Here is a 6,556-nt window from a genome sequence, read left to right as displayed (position 1 = left end):
TGCGAAGAGGAAAAATGGAGGTTTTGGAATGAGGGAGAGAACAATGGGGAAGGTTTTAATCACAATCACAAATCACAAAGCCATCTCCCTTTCCCCTGGTATGAGGATTGGTCACCTAACGAAGCAATCACTGTGGAAATATCTGAACTCCAGGGTTATTTTATGTGTTGGATGAAACTCAGCGGGTCTTTTCCAAATCTGAAACACATCGATTACTCATTCACTTGTCCGTCCGCCCGTCTTTACCAAATCATGGGTTTTTTTAATGTCTTCTGTTGTACACCTTTGCCCACATTGTTATATTTTACGTGATGTTTACTGAAGGGCACATTATTTTGTAAGTTGTTGAAATGGCGAATGTGTATGATATCCGATTTAGCACATTTGTACTCGGTTGTGGATGAAGAGTTCTGTTCTTTTGCAGGGAACCAAAGATGAACAAGTCTTTACCATCGAAGACAAAGAAAAGCAGTTGTTGGAAGCGTCTGAAGTAAATAATTTCATTTTCCTCCTCTTGACTTTTTTAACTTGTTAACTCACCTGGACTATGTCCAGCTGAGTTTTTTCGACACCTAGTGTCCGTCGTCTGTCTGTCTGTCTAAACGATTCGACGTCTTCGCTCTAAAAGTCACAAATATTGATGAAGTTTGATGAAACTTGTTATGCAGCATCTTTCCGACATAAACTAGTTTGGGATTGCATTTGGGCGTTGCACGCCCAAAAATGGGCGCGGCAGGGCGGCCATATTGAAAAATCAATTTTTGGCACTTGAGTCCCGAGTAGGTTGGTGCGGTGTTGGTGTGCTGGTGTTATCCCTGGTGTTGGCTTAGCAGTTAGGGTGCCGGGTTGGGATCCTAGGATCCTGGGTTCGAATCCCGGTCGATCGCTGAATTAACACCAGGGGGGTTGACTCAGCTTGTCATCCTTCCGAGGTCGGCAAATTTGAGTACCAGCTTGCTGGGATGAATGATCACGGTGTGTACCCAGATTCAGAATAGGTACACCGTATCCCTGTGCATTGTAAGAGGCGACCAAGGGTTGGCGTCAGGAAGCGCATCCGGCCATAAAAAAAAAACATTGCCTCAAACAGGGAACCATGATTGTCATGGGGCCCACAAGGCTAACCCCCTCTCTCGAGGGGAAAATGGCCTTAAAACGATCATTCCTTCATTCATTCATTCAGTCCAATTCAATGAATAATGACTGTGTGTGTGTGAGGAGGTGGGGATTTGATGAATGAATACTTAAACCCTGTTGAACACATCTATTGAAATATTCAACATATCTTGATTCAATACCATACAAGTATATTGTTTGACCAAGTCTTCCGAAATAAATTCAAGTCTGAAATCTGAGAAAAGTAATTGTAGTTTTACTTTTCATGCCTCACTTACAACTTAATTTTTTTTCGAGTTTCCTGTTTAAACATGAGATACCTTCAACGTTGCTGTACCTCTTTAGCACATATAAACTATATAGTTTGTGGTTCTATTATGCATATTCTAACCATATTGATACAGACCAGTTGAGTTCAGTTTCCCTGGAACCTATAGTTTTAGGATATATCGACTGCAACAAATGTAGAAGAAACTGACTTTTCAATCTTTTTCAACCCAGGCAAAAGTTTACCACACATGATAAGAAGAACAAGTGTTGTGGTGACATTGCACCTGACGGGTAAGTAAGAGAAAACATCCCTTTGGAATGACCTGACATGAAACGTGCTCGCAATAGAAATGGTATTCCTTTAAGGAAATTCAAGCTCTCCCTGTCGTATCTCGATCACATTTTGCTCTTTAAATATTTTCTGTACCATTGTTTGGAGGTTTCAGGGCTGAGTGATTCCACTGTGTTGTTTAACCTGGGATGACATGTCTCTTGTAAAGAGTTGACAAATTATCGCCGGTACCCTGAACAAATGACAAATTCCTGCCAGTCAACAAAACAATTGGTCAACCCATCCGTGAAAACCTTGTGCCACACCTGTTCCCACAGCCAGACTCCAAAATAAGGGAAAGGTGTCTGAAGAAGAAGATGAAGTCTAAGGTTCTTAGAATGTCCATCGAGAAGAGCAAATGACAAGCATCAGAAGGCACCTGATCTGAGGAGAGGGATGTGATACACGGAATACCACTTCAACCAGACATATCAAAATATTAATCTTCGTTTGCAAATATTTGATCCATAAAAAAGGATGCAACGAATGCTTTGTGCAATATTATTTCAGAATAATACAACCAATACTGTCAACCAATACAAGGAACTTTGAGGAGGCCATTTCTCCCTCAATGTCTGCTCTCAATGAACACCACATTAATTAAATTAATCAGTTCATGTACTCATCACGGAGAAGTTGTTGGGTGTTGAGGTAGTGTTGGGGTAGTGTTGGAGTGTATGGAGATAAGAACATTGTGGAGGAGGGGCAGAAACATTACCAGTGGATGAACAAACATCTGTTATGGGTACATCGATTGGTAAGGGGTGGCTTCTCTCAGAATTCTTCCTGACGTAAGATGCTGAAGCCGACGAGTTGTCGACAACTCCGCCATCTCAGGTGATTAAAATCTGGCAGAGTTCCTGCGGCTAACTTTCACTTTACTTTCCCAGTGACTAATTAGTTCCGTCAGATAGGGACTATGCTCTCGGGCTCCTACCTTTATCTTTTTATTACATACGGCCGAGCGAAACCGTCGGTGAGATGCCGCCTGGACTAGCATCGTGAATCAGTGGGGTGCAACTTACCTTATATTTATTGTACGCTACGTCTGACCAATGAAGGAAAGAGACAATCGAGCACATTTGGAAACAGGAAATCTTGCATTAAACAGGCACGTATTTACAAGAGAATGCAGTGTCACAAAAGAAACAGTGCTTTCCCTAACATTCAATGAAACCGCTTGTACAACCGACTTTAAACAAAATAGAGTGAGGGGCCACGTTCCTCCGGGGAAATGAGAAAGAAAAGGGGACATAACGGAAGAAGTCGGTGCGTGTTGGTGACCCGTTCCTCACTAACGTAAACAGGCTTGGCTCCGTAGGGCTTAATGAGGTGTCGATGCAAGTGGATGCGTGTTGCAGGTGAGTGGTGTGCTGTCGTGGAGTGTATTGTGTGGTGCTTAGCTTTGAAAAGAAATGTTGGAGATCTTGTGTCGTTCATTGATGCTCCACAACAGGCGAGCCCTGAGGTGTATGCGATGAAAAATGCAAGGTTATGTGGTCCGTGTGCGAAAGATATGTCAGACGTCATTATTACCTGGATGAGGTCATTGCCTGTTCTGCTTGGCAGTTTGGGGAGCACCGCGTGTGGCACCTTTTGGGTTTCCAGAATGTGAGGAGCTTTTCTGTTACCCAGATTTGAGTAGGTGGAAACAATTATGAGGTGATGTGATTTGAGGAGGTGGGTTCAAATCCGGCTGTCGGGAAATAAGGGTTTGAGAATGGGTGCTTGAAAATGGCGGTCAGTTCAAATACAGGTGTCGGTAAATTCGAGTTTGGTGATGAGGTTCGAATGCGGAGAGGAAAAATGAAGGTTTTGGAATGAGGAAGAGAACAATGGGGAAGGTTCGAACCACAATCACAAAGCTATCTCCCTTACCTCTGGTCGGAGGATTTGTAACCTAACGAAGCAATCACAGGAAATATCTGAATTCCAGGGTTATTTTATGTGTTGGATGTAACTCAGCGGGGTCTTTTCCAAATCTGAAACACATCGATTACTCATTCACTTGTCTGTCCGCCTGTCTTTACCAAATCATGGGTTTTTATATGTCTTCTTTTGTACACCTTTGCCCACATTGTTATATTTTACGTGATGTTTACTGGAGGGGACATTATTTTGTAAGTTGTTGAAATGGAGAATGTACAGTCACGTGAAAAAGTAAGTTCACCCCATGCAAAGTTTTGACTTTTTCAACATATTTCAACATACAGCTGTTTGATCTTCATTTCAACAATATTGATGGATAAAGGTGATATAATATAACAAATATCATGAAACATTTACATTTTGTTGTCCATTGTATAATTTAAATAAACATAAATGCAAATTTTGCATGTGGAAAAAGTTAGTACACCCCTACATTTATCACTACCTAAAATACCTAAAATTAGAATCGGGTGCACCAGCTCAGGTAGAAATGATTAGAACATCGTCAGAGAGGATCTTGGATCAACCTGTCTTATTTAGACCTCAGACATTTAGTTTGGTTTGCTCTTTGTTGTTGAAGTGTGCGGCGTCACCATGCCTCGATCAAAAGAGCTCTCAGGCCTTCAGAAAGAAGGTTATAGATGCCTACGCGTCTGGGAAGGGATTTAAAAAGATCTCCAAACAATTTGAAATCAATCATTTGACTGTCCGGAAGATCATCTACAAGTGGAGAAGATTCCAAACAACTGCCAACTTGTTCAGGCCAGGCCGCCCCAGCAAGTTCAGCCCGAGAGCAGACCTCAAGATGCTGAAAGAAGTCACTAAGAACCCCAGAATGTCATCACGGGACCTGCAGGTAGCTCTTGCCACTGTTGATGTCAAAGTGCATGAGTCTACCATGAGAAAGAGGCTGCACAAATTTGATCTATATGGGAGGTGTGCCAGGAGGAAACCTTTGCTGTCTGGAAAGAACATCAGGGCAAGTCTAAAGTTTGCCGATGAACACCTCGGCAAAGACCAGCACTTCTGGAACAATGTGCTCTGGACAGATGAGTCAAAGGTAGAGCTATTTGGCCACAGTACCAGAAGACATGTTTGGCAAAAACCAAAGACAGCATTTGACCACAAGAACCTGATACCAACTGGAAAGCATGGTGGTGGAAATATTATGGTTTTGGGCAGCTTTGCTGCATCAGGACCTGGGCAGTTCACCATCATAGAATCCACGATGAATTGTTCATTGTACCAGAGGGTGCTTGAGGATAATGTGAGGCCATTTGTCGGAAAGTTGAAGCTCAACCGAAGGTGGACCTTGCAACATGACAATGACCCTACACATACCAGTAAATCCACCAAGGAATGGCTGAAAAGAAAGAAATGGAGGGTTCTGGAATGGCCAAGTCAAAGCCCGGATCTAAATCCCATCGAGATGTTGTGGGGGGATTTGAAACGAGCGGTGCATGCAAGAAACCCCTCAAACCTCGCACGGCTGAAAGAATTCTGCATGGAGGAGTGGGCAAAAACTTCTCCCAGTCGATGCCAGAGACTGGAAGACAGTTATAAGAAACGCCTACTTGAGGTTGTTTCTGCCAAAGGGGGCAATACCACCTATTAGAGCCAAGGGTGTACTTACTTTTTCCACATGTGAAATTTGCATTCATGTTTATTTAAATTATACAATGGACTACAAAATGTAAATGTTTCATGATATTTGTTATATTATATACACCTTTATCTATCAATATTGTTGAAATGAAGATCAAATAGCTGTATGTTGAAATATGTTGAAAAAGTCAAAACTTCACATGGGGTTGTACTTACTTTTTCACGTGACTGTGTATGATATCCGATTTAGCACATTTGTACTCGGTTTTGGATGAAGAGTTCTGTTCTTTTGCAGGGAACCAAAGATGAACAAGTCTTTACCATCGAAGACAAAGAAAATCAGTTGTTGGAAGCGTCTGAAGTAAATAATTTCATTTTCCTCCTCTTGACTTTTTAAACTTGTTTTTGGGATATATCGACTGCAACAAATGCAGAAGAAACTGACTTTTCAATCTTTTTCAACCTAGGCCAAAGTTTACCACACATGATAAGAAGAACAAGTGTTGTGGTGACATTGCACCTGACGGGTAAGTAAGAGAAAACATCCCTTTAGAATGACCTGACGTGAAACGTGCTCGCAATAGAAATGGTGTTCCTTTAAGGAAATTCAAGCTCTCCCTGTCGTATCTCGATCACATTTTGCTCTTTAAATATTTTCTGTACCATTGTTTGGAGGTTTCAGGGCTGAGTGATTCCACGGAGTTGTTTAACCTGGGTTGACATGTCTCTTGTAAAGAGTTGACAAATTATCGCCGGTGCCCTGAACAAATGACAAATTCGTGCCAGTCAAAAAAACAATTGGTCAACCCATTCGTGAAAACCTTGTGCCACACCTGTTCCCACAGTCAAACTCCAAAATAAGGGCAAGGTATCTGAAGAAGAAGATGAAGTTTAAGGTTGTAAGAATGTCCATCGAGAAGAGCAAATGACAAGCGTCAAAAGGTACCTGATCTGAGGAGAGGGATGTGAAACACGGAATACCACTTCAACCAGACATATCAAAATATTAATCTTCGTTTGCAAATATTTGATCCATAAAAAAGGACGCAACGACTGCTTTGTGCAATATTATTTCAGAATAATACGACCAATACTGTCAACCAATACAAGGAACTTTGAGGAGGCCATTTCTCCCACAATGGCTGCTCTCAATGAACACCATATTAATTAAATTAATCAGTTCATGTCCTTACCACTGAGTGGGTGTTGGGGTGGTGTTGGAGTGTATGGAGATGAGAACATTGTGGAGGAGGGGCAGAAACATCACCATTGGATGAACAAACATCTGTTTTGGGCACATCGCCT

The 6,556-nt window shown here is 41.9% G+C and overlaps 1 long non-coding RNA gene across 1 annotated transcript; it reads left to right on the top strand.

Moving 5' to 3' along the window:
- The first annotated feature begins 423 nt into the window (after positions 1 to 423).
- On the top strand, positions 424 to 5,617 carry LOC144888419 (uncharacterized). The gene is made up of 3 exons (XR_013620995.1): positions 424 to 490; positions 1,618 to 1,677; positions 5,547 to 5,617. It is a non-coding gene; the product is annotated as an uncharacterized LOC144888419 (long non-coding RNA).
- The last annotated feature ends 939 nt before the right edge of the window (positions 5,618 to 6,556 follow it).

The sequence above is a fragment of the Myxine glutinosa genome, chromosome 12 (genome assembly GCF_964187855.1).
Source record: "Myxine glutinosa chromosome 12, kmMyxGlut1.1, whole genome shotgun sequence".
Lineage (NCBI taxonomy): Eukaryota > Metazoa > Chordata > Myxini > Myxiniformes > Myxinidae > Myxine > Myxine glutinosa.
Note: the sequence above shows the minus strand (reverse complement) of the source record. Positions and strands in the feature narration are given on the sequence as shown.